This window comes from Pipistrellus hanaki (genome assembly GCF_964339955.1).
Source record: "Pipistrellus hanaki genome assembly, chromosome: 5".
Lineage (NCBI taxonomy): Eukaryota > Metazoa > Chordata > Mammalia > Chiroptera > Vespertilionidae > Pipistrellus > Pipistrellus hanaki.
Window position 1 is genome coordinate 101,460,879 of NC_140507.1, and position 13,456 is coordinate 101,474,334.

The window sequence follows — 13,456 nt, forward strand, 5'->3', positions numbered from 1 at the left end:
CACCTTTGTCTTTGTTCTTTTGCTCTTGAGCTTTTTATTAGAATTATCAAATACATAAAAGCCGACAGAGAATAGTGCCCTGTCCCCATATGTCTATGTGACCATCCCCAACCTCGCTCCCCACTCCACTGAATTATTTTAAAGCCAATCCCAGATGTCACAAGTAGCCTCAAAACATCATGATCACACAGAGAAAATAATTCCTTACCCTCATTTCATACTTGCCTACCCATGTTCAAATTTCCCCAATTGGCCAAAACCAGTTTGGCTCAGTGGATAGAGCGTCGGTCTGTGGACTGAAGGGTCCCAGGTTCGATTCTGGTCAAGGGCATGTACATTGGTTGCGGCACATTCCCAGTAGGGGATGTGCAGGAGGCAGCTGATCGATGTCTCTCTCCTCATTGATGTTTCTAGCTCTCTATCCTTCTCCCTTCCTCTCTGTAAAAAATCAATAAAATATATTGTTTTAAAAATTTTCCCCAATTGTCTCATAATTATTGTTAGCTAGAGGCCCGGTGCACTAATTCATACACAGGTGTGGTTCTTCGGCCTGGCTGGCGACCAGGGCCCATGAGGGCCATCTCATCCAGTCCTGACTGGGGACGATCAGGGCTGATCAGGGCCAATGGGGCTGCCTGGCCAGGGGGAGGACTGCAGGAGTTTGTCCAGTCATGGAGGATGGCTATGAGAATGCACTGACCACCAGGGGGCAGCTCCTCTGTTGAGCGTCTGCCTCTTGGTGCTCATTTGCACATCAGAGTGACAGATTGACCAATTGTAACCATCATTTAGGCTTTTATATAGAGAGATAATTTGCTTGTTGAAATCAGGATCCAAACATGATATAATGCCTAACATGTCTGCTGGGTCTTCAAATTTGCACTTTACTACCTGTTTTGTTGATAACTCATTTTTTCTCATTTCACAATCCAACAACCCCTATATCCTAACCTCAAAATGGCCAGTTCTCCCATCATTTGACCCTGTTGCTTGCAGCTGGAAGGGAATGCATTAGTCTGGGACCATGTCCTGCCAGAGGGGTAACACTGTGACACCCAATGGTCATAATGAATTATCACTGCAGTTATAGAGCTTTGTGCACAGTGATCAACAATTTATTTTCTAGCTCAATATCATAATCTACCAACCTAAGTCTATTCTTGAGGGTCTGGTATTCCTGTTTCTGTAAAAACACTTATAGCAAATATTTAAATGTTCAAGAATAAAGCCCGGCTGGCATGGCTCAGTGGTTGAGCTTTGACCTATGAACCAGGAGGTCACAGTTGGATTTCCTGGTAGGGCACTGTCCAGGCTGCAGGGTCGATCCCCAGTGTGGGGCACGCAGGAGACAACCATCAATGATTCCCTCTCACCATTGATGATTCTATCTCTCTCTCCCTCTCGCTTCCTTTCTGGAATCAATAAAATAAAATGAAGAAGAAAATATTATTTTCATTGATACAGCCTGATCAGAGATGTCCTCTGGCCATACTCTATTTTGTTGCATAAGAAAGAGAGAGAGCAGCATGGATTGAAGATGCTGAAAGGCCTGTTGAGCTGCAGCCAAACTCTAGATTCAGATAGAAGTAATGCAAACCCATTTCTGATCACCATTAGCTCTTTGATTTACAAATATTAATCTTTCTGAGCATCAATTTCCTCACTGAAAAAAAGTGAAAATAATAATGTTTATATTACCAGGCAGCTAAAAAAAAAAAAAAAAAAAAATGTTGTGTGGTAATTAAGAATGCTGGTTCATTGGTTACACTGCATGGATCTGAATCTAGGTTGAATTGTTTGCTAACTGGACACATTATTTATGCCTTTCAAGTGTGAGCTGTAAAGTGTGATTGATAGTTAGATATAAATGAGTATTTTGTTGAGAATTTGAGAAAATCTCTGACTTTTCTTTTAAATATTTAAAATAAACATTACATTAAGGGTCTTTCTTGTTTGAGATTTCTGATCATATTTCTGTCACCAAATGTGAACTATTTTAAAAGCCATGGCTTCAGTCATGTTACAGGTTCAACAATGGGAGGTGTTTCATATCTGTGGAACCTAACAATACAGAGTTCCCCTTGCTAACTCTGCTCACTTTGTGTATATTTAACTAGAGGCCTAGTGCATGAAATTCGTGCACTGGGAGGGGCGTGTCCCTCAGCTCAGCCTGCACCTCTCCAATCTGGGACCCCTCAGGGGATGTCCGACTGCTGGTTTAGGAGATCGTGCCTAAATCAGCAGTCAGACATCCCTCTCACAATCTGGGACTGCTGGCTCCCAACCACTCACCTGCCTGCCTGCCTGATCACCTCTGCTCAGCTTTATAATCCCTGATGCACATGACCTGTCCCTCACTCTTGATTGGAGATCAGGCACACCGTCTTTCATGATTGGCTAATTCAAAGGGAGGGGTTGGCCTTTGCCATTTCAAGATGGTGGCCTCCTGGGGATCTGCAAGCCACGTGGCCTACATGGCAGCTGCCAAATCACAAAGTCCAAAATGTCTGAACTGTTCTTTGACAGAAAAGATGATTTGTTTATTCTCACAAAAAGAATAGAGAAGAAAAGAAACAGGAGAAAAATCCAAACAAATACATTTCCCCAAAATTCTTCCATGAATACTGTTACCAATGAATACTGTGGTCCACGGTAGAGCCCCAGGTTCATATAAATTTATGACACAGTGACACCAAGAAGACAAGGCCCATATCTTCAGGGAGGATGCAGGACCTGGCAGGGGATGGAGCTGTGACTCGTCAGAACCCAGAGAGAATGAGAAGAAAACAGGTAATAATACAGACAACGAGAGCAGAACTACACCCATCATGAAAAAACAGACACTTCCAAAAAGCAGTAAGAAATCACAATGGCTTTGTACTCTCACTAAATGTTTCTCTAAACATAAAACTGCTCAAAAATGAAAGTATATTACTTTACAAGACTATTTCTGAACTGTTCACCAAAAGCACATAATGGAAGCTTTTGAAGAAAAAAATATTAAGCAAAATGAAATGGAAAGAAACTCTCATTGAATGAAAAATAATCCTATCTAATAAAAGAGTAATATGCAAATTAACCATAACTCTGCTACACCCACCAGCCACACCCACCAGCCAATCAGAAGTGAGTATGCAAATCAACCCAGCCAAGATGGATACAGTCGTGGAAAGAACAGGATGAAGGCTTGGGTTTCCCGGGCAATGAAGGAAGCCAAGCTTTCTGCACACTCTGGCTGGCCCAGGCCTCTCCTTAAAGCTACCAATTTTCAACTATAGAAGATAAATCCCAACAAAAATGGCAGCAGCCACGGAGCTGGAGAGAGCAGGCTAGGGTTGCCACCAGCGATGGGGAAAACCAAGCTTTCCACCTACCCTGGCTGGCCTAGGCCTCCACTCCGGGCTACAAAGTTTTAATTACAGAAGATAAATAAACCCCAACAAAAATGGCTGCCACCACAGAGCAAGCAGACAGCTTGGCTCCACTCCAGGGTACAAAGTTTCAATTGTAGAAGATAAATAAACCCCAGATACCAAAGCTTCTGCTTCGGTCATGGGGGTGTGTGGCTGGCCTGCAAACCACCACAGGCCCCTCACCCAGGCCACTCCACATCCCAAGGGAACCCCCATTCTGATCTGGGACACCCTTAGGGCAAACCAGCTGGTCCCCACCCATGCCCCATGCCTCTATCCTATCTAATAAAAGAGTAATCTCGCCCGGCTTGCTCAGTCGGTAGAGCATGAGACTCTTAACATAAGATGGCTGCCCCCTTGTGGTCAAAGATCCTCCTCCATGTGGACACAGATGGGCACCACAAGATGGCCAGCAGGGAGGGACCAGGCCTGCAAGGAAGGGCAGTTAAGGGTGACCAGGCTGGCAGAGGAGGGAAGCTGGGAGCAAATTGGCTGAAAGGGGAGCAGTTAGACATCAACAGGCTGGCAGGGGAGTGGTTAGGAGTTGATCAGGCTGGCAGGTAGAAGCAGTTAGGGGCAATCAGGAAGGTAGGCAGGTGAGCAGTTGGGATTCAGCAGTCCTAGATTGTAAAAGGGATGTCCTAGATTGGAGAGGATGCAGGTTGGGCAAAATTTCTATATTGAAATTCATGCACCCCCCCCCCCATGCATGAATTTTGTGCACCGGGCCTCTAGTTAAATAAATAAAATAGATATTCTTGGATCTCTTATTTTTAACTTTATTCCAAAAGAACAGGCCAACAAATTTCAGGAAAGAAGCCCATGGGACACAGCTGGATGAGGGGACTAGGGGAGGTATAACTATTGTATCATTATTTGTAGAGAATATGGTTATTTGCTGAAAAAAGGCAATGAGATCAAAATAAAAATTGCAGTTTTAAGAGAAATCATTCTGATCAATGGCTGAGTATGAAATTAATTTCCATAAATCACAGTCTTCATAGAGGCAAACAACAAATTAAAACTCTGGTAGGAGAAAATGTCACTTGTAACACTACCAAAATGTCAAATCACCTAGGAATGACTTTAAGAACTGTGAGCTCTGGATAAATGACAACTTGTCAGTGTCACCAAAGGACACGGGAGACTGAAAACGTGGTTGGCTGGGCCGTGTTGAACCCGTGGTCACACAAAGGTGTCAGTCACTGAATGAGTCGGCAGTCTTCATGCAGCCCCCACAGGAATGTCACTTTAAAAAAGCAAAACAGACTGAAAATATGCAAAATCAACATGCAGCAACAACTTGGATAACACTGACAACAGGGGAGAGGGGAGACTGGCTGACCAGATACACAAATAGTTAATAAAATTAGATTAATAAATAGAATGGGATGTTAATACATGACTCCAAAAACAGGCCAACAGAACAGAGGTGACAGGAAGGCAGTATGATGAAAATAGTATTTCAAAGGAGTGTGGGGAAGATGGATTATTTAACAAAGGTTTTTCAGAACACTTAACAGATACATGTAAAAAAAAAAAAGATTTATTTCTAACTCGTGTATTATACAAAATAAATTCCAAAAAGTCAAAGACTTAGACATAAAGATACTCTAAATGTACTAAAAGAAAACATAAAATAAATAGATTTAGCATCTCAGGAAAGGAACACCTTTCTGAGAGCATTGAGAAACTCAGAAACCACAAAAGAAATGATACATTTAATGACATGAAAATTTAAATTTTCTGCATGTCGTGAAAAAGCCATAAAAATCAAAAGGTAAGTGGCAAATAGAAAATAAAAGTTACCACGTATATGAGTCACAGAGGACTAACGCCTCAGACATAAGAATGTTATAAATCCATAAACAATAACATAACAGAAAATGGGCAGGAAAGAAAGGTCGTCCCCAGCAAAGGCGATCGGCCAGCTGCCAATCGGCCTGGTGATGAGAGAAAGCACAGGGAGGGAGAGCCGGCTCCGACGGCCACGCTCGGCTCTCAGGCTGTGGAAAGGCAAAGCCACTCGCCTCCGGAGCCAGGATGCCGGGCAGGAGACTCCCTGGAACTAACCGTCAGGGTGCAAGTTGGTGGAACTACCACGAGCTCCAGGCCCTCCGTGTGGCGAAATACGGGCACGCGGCCTGCGGAAGGGGCCAGAGGGAGGGGGACACGAGGGACAGTTACTGCCTCACTGTCGGTATCAGCAAAGGTTGAAAATAATGCCAAGGCCTCAGCCAAGCCCCTGCCCGAGTGCCGGCTAAATGATCGATGGCGTGTTCCTAAAGCTGGTACCAGGCGGACATTACAATGCTGATTCTGTTGTACATTTCCGCGTGGGAAAATCTCCTGGATTCCCGGAGAAAAGGCGAGGTGTACGCAGCAGAACAGTACCCACAATGAGCTGCTGTTGCTGGTTCTATTGGACATATTATGGTTACATATTATGCATAGCTCATATGTCATATACTACATGTAAATACATGTATGTGCACACACGGTATCTTCGAGCAGACCCAAACAGCTGTCCTCCCGTTGCCTTTGGAAGAAGTCCTGTGACCACCTGTACTAGCTGGGCCGCCGCAGTAACGGGATGGTTTCAATCACAGCGGGAACTTTGGGTGAGCAGACACAGCTCTCCCCCGTGGCGGTCTCCCCGGGCTGTGCGCCCCTGCGGGAGCATGAGGACGGCTGTGCTGTGTGCGCTGGTCTGTGGGGTGATGGGCTGTCTCTCCTGGGCGGGGAGAGAGCAGATTCCGGAAAACGCAGCCGTAAAGCCTGAAATGCCGTCTGCTGAGGGCCTGCCAGTGTGCACATGGAAGAGAAACAGCCAGGTCCCGGCTCCACGGGCAGCGAAGAGCTGGGAATGGATGTTGGACGGACGCTTTTCCACCCGCTGACTCTCTGGGCCCACGCTGCCCACGCTGCCCGCACTGCCCAGGTCAGCCAGCGCGGGGCCAGGCCAGACTGCGGGGTTTCCCAGGGAAACGGAAGGGGGCGGCCCTCCCCTGCAGAGCCTGTCCGCAGCCTCCAACGCCTCTCTCTGGCGGCTCTATTTCATGGTCACGGCCCGCGTTTCCAGGAATAGGAAGTGCTCCCTACTGAAACCCCTGCTGAAGCACGAGTTTCCTCTCCGTAAAGGCTGGTGATCGTGTCCCTCCTCTGGTCGTCCAGTGAAGGCAGAGGAGTCACAGGAAGCCCAGAGATCCACAGGGTTCTAAGCACCTGGTTTCCCACTTCTCTGCAGGGAGTGGGGGGGGGGGGGGTGACAGACGGGGAGAGAGGGAGGGGGTGACTGGTAGGGTTTCCTTCTGTGAGTCACAGGGAGTATCAGCGTGGGTGTCGCCTACATCAGAACGGAGGTAATATCGCCCTGGCCGGTGCGGCTCAGCGGATAGGGCGTCAGCCTGTGGACCAAAAGGTCCCGGGTTTAACTCCAGTCAAGGGCACGTACCTCGGTTGTAGGCTCCTCTTGACCTGGGCCCGTGTTCAGGTTGGGGCACATGCAGGAGGCAACCAATCGATGTCTTTCTCTCACACCGATGTTTCTCTAAATCTCCCTCTCTCCCACTCTCTCTAAAAACCAATGGGAAAATATCCCTGGGGGGAGGATTAACAAAACAACAAAAGAAGAACTGAGTCCACGTGGAGCCTGAGAGGAGGCCTCACACAGGCGGCTGGCATGGGAGGGGTCTCAGGAAGGAGTCCCACTCCTCCATCACAGGGGAGGGATGAGAGCCCATGACAGATATCACTGAGCTGGTTACCAATGGCAACCGACACCGAGCCCCGAGATCCCGAGATGAGCTGTGCGGGCCCGGGCTGGTGGGCCCTCGGGTAGTCCGGAGCAGCCACGTCTATCTGTCAGGGTTGACCCTCCTGATTGAGGTGCTGCACCTGCAGGCTGTCAGCGTGGGGACTCGATGAAGCATAGATCACAATCTATATATATAAGATTTTATATATATATATATAAAAGCCTAAGCTGCTGGCCAGTAGCTATGATGCATCTGACCACCAGTGGGCAGATGCTCAGTGCAGGAACTGTCAAGTGACAGCAGCTTTGCAGTGCCCTCTCCACTCCGGGACCCCTCGGAGGATGTTGGACTGCTGGTTTTGGCCTGGTCCCCTCAGGCCAGGCAGAGACCCCACCTTCCAGAGGGATCCCACTCCCTCTGCAGACCCCTGTGAGCCCGGCACTGCCGCAGGTGTGGCCAGCCAGGGAGGGACTGTGGGAGGTTGGCTCCAGGGCATGTCCACCCCACCTTCTTGTTAATTTCCTTTTGATGTACAGGAATCCATGCACCAGGCCTCTGGTGTGTAAACACAGAGGTAACCTGCCACTCTCTGGAGCAGTATCTCAGTCTGCTGAGGTTCTGCTTCCCAGCAATTGTCAACAGTTTGGCTCAAATAAACTCACAAAAATTCTTTACAGGTTTGAACGTTTTTATGTTAACAAAAGTCAGACGTTTATTATGATGTTTCTGAGAGTCACCAGAGAACAGGCCAACAAAACAATTTGATGCGGGAGCTTCCGCTGAAGAGAATGAAACCAGAAATGGACGTGAGTCCCCACCCCAGCCGCAGCAGGCAGTCTCAGTCTCAGCCAGGTGTCCTCCAGGCGAGTCTCACCACCAGAGGCAGAGGCTGTGCCCAGCGTTCACCCACGTTGCTCCCTGGTGCCTCGCAGGGACAGGTGACTGTGCCCTGGGTCCCTGACCCCAGCTCACTGTCCCCGGCTCCAGCCGCAGCAGGTTCCAGAGCCCCCCGTCTCCCAGGTGGCAGCTGTGATATGGGTGCACCCTGCCCCCACCCCTGCAGATTTCCAAGCACAGCTCTCTCTCAGCCCCACCTTCTCCTTCCCAGAGGCTCTTGCTGTTGCCAGTCCTCCTGGGAAGCAGCCCCTTCCCAGCTTCTCCCTCCCCTCGAGTCTGCCGTCTCATTTTGAGTTCATTACCACACATTCTCCCACGTTTAATGTCCCCAATGAGCTTCGCTCTTCCTCATCTCCTCGTCCCTTTTCCTGGGGCTTTAACCTGGTGCGGGGTTTGGGGACTGGAACAGGCGGCATTCCCCGAGCAGGACGGCTTCCCGGATCATTCGTCTGTCGGTGTCGAAGGATGAATCCGCGAATGGCAGGGGGACAGCACAGGTGGAGATTTACTGAAGAACAAGTACAGACTCCCACGTGGGGAGGGGAAAGAATCTCATGGCACAGACTCCCGTGTGAGGAGGGGGAGAGTCACACCGAGTCCTTTTCCCGTTTATAAAGGCTGCAGGTCTTCGTGCCTTGATGTCCCCTTCTGATATGGTCACTACAGCAACTTCTGAGCTCAAGGTCAAAGCCCACAGGGGACGTGTGAGGCCCCCTCCCTCATCGTCTCCGGTTCCCTCTGGGCTTCTCCCTCCTTTGCTTTGTAAATACAGACTTTGGCTACTCCCAGTTCCCTTATCGCGTGGAAACAGCTCCTGCCTGTCCCTTGCCTTGTGGAAATGTAACATCTGCCTCTCCCAACGCCCTTGTCCTATGGAAATGTGCCCTTCGGCAGCTCTGCAGCCCTGTGTTGTTTTAACTATGGACCCCCAGTTCGAAAAATTCCCAAAACCAGCCTATTTCACCCCTAAAAATCCTATTGCAAGCCCTTCTGACATCCTTTTACTGACGTTTTAGTGTGATGTCTGGCATTCGGTCATGGTTAGGCCTGTGGTCCAAACATAATTTCTCATCGGCTGTGTGCTGGGGATTGTAAAGACTGAATGCAGTCTGGCCAGTCCCCGGCAGCGCTTTGTAATTAAACACTTAAATCTGAAGAGGATGTTCAAAGAGGGTGTTCAAAGCACCTGACCCCCCACCCAGGAGACAGGGTGCTCGCCGATCCTGGGAAACCGCCCAGGTCCCCGTCATCCTGGTGCCTCGGGAGCCAGGGGACACCTGTGTCCTGTGTCTGCGGTCACGCGGGGAGAACCCTGCCGGAATGGCTCACCGAGAGAGCCGTGCCTGACAGACCCCTTACTACCTCGTACTTCACCCTGCAGCGAAGCACAGTCCCGCCCAGACGGAGGCTGGAGCTCCCTGGCAGCCGAGGGCACCTCCTCCAGGGCGATCCTCGGCTCCCGGGGAGAGCTGAGGGCAGCTGGGCAGCCAACCCAGCACCCGACACGGCCCGGACTGAAAGATTGGGGCACGGGAAGGGCCCAGCCCCAGAGAGCGGAGGAGTGTAGAGCCCGTTTGTAACCTCCCTGCACGTGTGCAGTACAAACACTCATCCGATGGGGAAGCCTCCAGCTGAGGATCCTTCAGGTAGCATTTGCTCCTGAGCAAGCGCCACACGGGCCTGTGCTGTCATCGTGCTGTACTGACCCCTGGGCTCCTGACCCGTGGGCTCCCGACCGTGGGCCCCTGACCCGTGGGCTCCCGGTACATGGACTGCTAACCGGTGGGCCCCTGACCCGAGAACGAGAGCACAGGACCAAGAAATTGACTGTGATGTCCAGGCCAGGAAGAAAGCCATTCAAGAAAGCAGGTAGGAATCTGATTTTTGAACAATTAAACCCAGCATGTCAACCCCACGGCTACCATGTGCCAAACACACAAGGTGTAATTGTGTGGTCTCAAAAGACAAAAGCTTCCATTTTCATAGAAACGAACGTTTATTTCAGTAAAGACATGCTGAACACAAAGAGCTGAAATAAATGAGTCACCGTTAACATAAAATAACAGAACATTTTAATAAAGATTAATATTTTTTCTTAAACATTCACTTACTAGACACTGAGTCATTGCACAAATTAATAAGTGTAATGCCAATAAACCTATTTTTCTTGTTCTCCAAAAGCAAAGTACTTCCTGTTGCGCACACCAAACAAGTCAGTCCAAGACCAATGACATGGCCGTCGGCTGCTAACATATTCGCTGCTGGTGTCAGTGGGAAGTTCAGCTCTGTAAGTACACCGAGCCAGTCCTTCCCATGTTAGATGTTTTGGTCCTTCTGCCCCAAACCTCACCCTCCCCTTCCTTGCTCAGCGAAGCCCTGCTGGTCCTCAGAGTCTCCTTGTGAGTCGGTCCCACAAGGGCCTTCCATGACATCCCATCAGAATTAAGTCTCCCAACACTAGCAGCTCAAAGAATCTTCTATTTTCCCTCATGTCTTGTCACGAGTGTGTGTGTATCTGATTAGTTCTTGGCATCTGCTACCTGGGGAGCCGCTAAGCTCACAAGTCAAGGATCACACATGATAAGTTCAACATAGCTCCTCCTGCCATGCCTGGCCCTTGGAAGTAATCCACACACATTTGGCAAATCCTATATAATAAAAGCCTAATATACAAATCGACCAAACGGCAGGACGACCAGCAGAACAAATGGTCAGTATGATGCTCAAGGCAGGAGTTGCCCCAGGCCAGCCAAGGGGGGTGCCAGAGGAGGCCCCTCAATGGCCCCAAAGGTTGCCCCCAGATCAGCCCTTGTCGCTGGCCAGGTCTAGGGACCCTACCCATGCAAGAGTTTTGTGCACCAGGCCTCTAATAAACAAATAAAGAAGTAGAGATTGGATGGGATGTTAAAAGCCACCTCAGACCTGCGATGCATCCTCTGGGCTAGAGGTCTCCTGTGGAGGAAGGAAGAGAGGAAGCATGCTTTTATTTTATCTGTTTTTGTCAGGACTGTGATACAGAAAACCTCTTTTAATGCAATGCATAAAATATTTAAATTCCACAAATAAGCTTTTCTCCTCAGCTTTAATCTGCAGCTGTAATTGTTTAGTGGTGATATTTTGCAGCACAAGCTCATTTCTCTTCTCTGCAAACAGATAATTGGTGTGGAGTCTGTGTGAATAGGTGGCACCAGTGTCCTCCCTCCTAAATCTGAGCTGAGGGCTGGCCTCGACGAAGGCCATCTGTCTTCCTTTGCTTCTCCCGTGTCTGTCCTTGCCACTGTTTTCTTCCCTCTGTGCTAATTTTTCTCTGGATCGCCTTTCTCTTCTGGGCAAAGGCAAGAAAGACAGGAATTATCCTTATTCGTTTTTAAAAATTGGTCAATGCAAATCAAGAAATTAATCATTCTTTATTTTTTATGATTTTCTTCTCTTTTGCTTTCTTCTGTGATCTACAACAAATTTGGTGTATCTGGCTGTTGACATTTCTCATTCCTTCCCACCACCTGCCCCCAGTGCCCAGCTAATCTCTTCCCACACCTTTCCCAGGACTCAGTCATTACCAAAGAACTTTCTACTAAATCAGGAATTCAATTTATTTAGGACAGAGTCACTCATTCACTCATTAAATCATTCAACAAATTCTCACTGAGTACCTACTCTAAGCCAGTAGGTATCCCTATCTTCAAAAGTTTTAAATTCTTCAGCTTGAGCTTCTAAATCACCATATGAATATCTAGTATATATGGGCTCTGGAGAAAACAAAAGTAGGATATGGGTTGCCATGAGCCCATAATAGGGGGATGGGATGGATACACACACACACACACACACACACACACACACCGTATTTTCCGGCGTATAAGATGACCCCTAATTTTACAGTTAAAACATAGGTTTAGGCCTATATTCGCTGTATAAGACTACCCCCCACTTCCAAGGCAACACCAGTTCTTTTTTTTAATAGACCGCCTCTCTGACTCTGGCCAATCTGAGCAGGCTTTTTACTAGAACACAGTGTAGCTTCGGGTACAGAACATGTATAATTTGCATGCATAAAAAGCCTGCTTGGATTGGCTGAGTTAGAGAGGCGGTCCAAGCAGCCTTGCAGTGATTGGTGCGGGATCGAGTTGGAAAATTCGTTTAGCGGCATATCGAGACATTTTTCGGGATATACTCGGAGTATAAGACAACCCCCCGATTTTCAGTTGACTTTTTTTCATTTCAAAAGTCGTCTTATACGCCAGAAAATACAGTATATATATTTTAGAGAGGAAAGGAGAGAGAGAAATAGAAACATCAATGATGAAAGAGAATCATTGATTGGCTGCCTCCTGCATGCCCCACACTGGGGATAAAGCCCACAACCTGACAGGTGCCCTGACTGAGAATTGAACCTTCACCTCCTGGTTCATGGTCCACAGTTAAGCACTGAGCCTCACCAGCCAGGTGGGATGGGTCCTACTTTGAACAGCATGGTAAGCGAAGATCTCAATGTCAAGGTGACTATTCCTCTGAGAAGCAGAGCTGTTACTTATGCTTCAAGTAACCAGATCGCCCTCCTCAGGTGGGCGGACCTCAGCCTTCTCTCCCCAGTTGTGTGGAGTGTTTGTCCTGCTTAGATGTTGCACTTTGTCAAATCCTTTTTCTGCATCTATTTATAAGGATCAGATGAATTTTTTCCTCCTTTATTCTGATAGTGTGGATAATTGCATAAATCATTTTCAAATGTTGAACCAGTATTGCATTCCTGTGATAAAACCACTTGATTATAATGCATTTTTAATTTTTTAATGAATTTATTGGAGTGACATCCTATATAATAAATACCAAATATGCTAATTCATATTTGCCATTCAACCAATCAAAGCATAATATGCAAATGATATGCTAAGGCCACTCAACCACTATCTATGACATGCACTGACCACTAGGGGGCAGATGCTCCAACTAGTATGTTAGCTTGCTGCTGGGGTCTGGCAGATCAGGACTGAGCAAGATGAGCCAGACACGCCCTGTAGCCCTCCTGTGGTCCTTCCCTGGCTGGCCAACCTTCTGCATCCCTTCCTGGCCCCAATCATGCACCAGTGGGGTCCCTCGGCCTGGACTGTGCCCTCTTGCAATCCAGGACTCCTCTGGGGATGTTGGAGAGCAGGTTTGAGCTTGATCCTGCAGGCCAGGCTGAGGGACCCCACAAATTTGTGCACTGGGCCTCTAGTTGATTAATAAAATTACATAGATTTCAAGTGTATAATTCTATTGTATAATAGATCAGCGGTGTATTGATTGTATTGTGTTCACCACCAATAGTCTCCTTCTATCACCTCTTGTCCCCCTTTGCCCTCTTCTACTGCCCCACCCCCTTCCCTCTGGTATTCACTGCAATGCTGT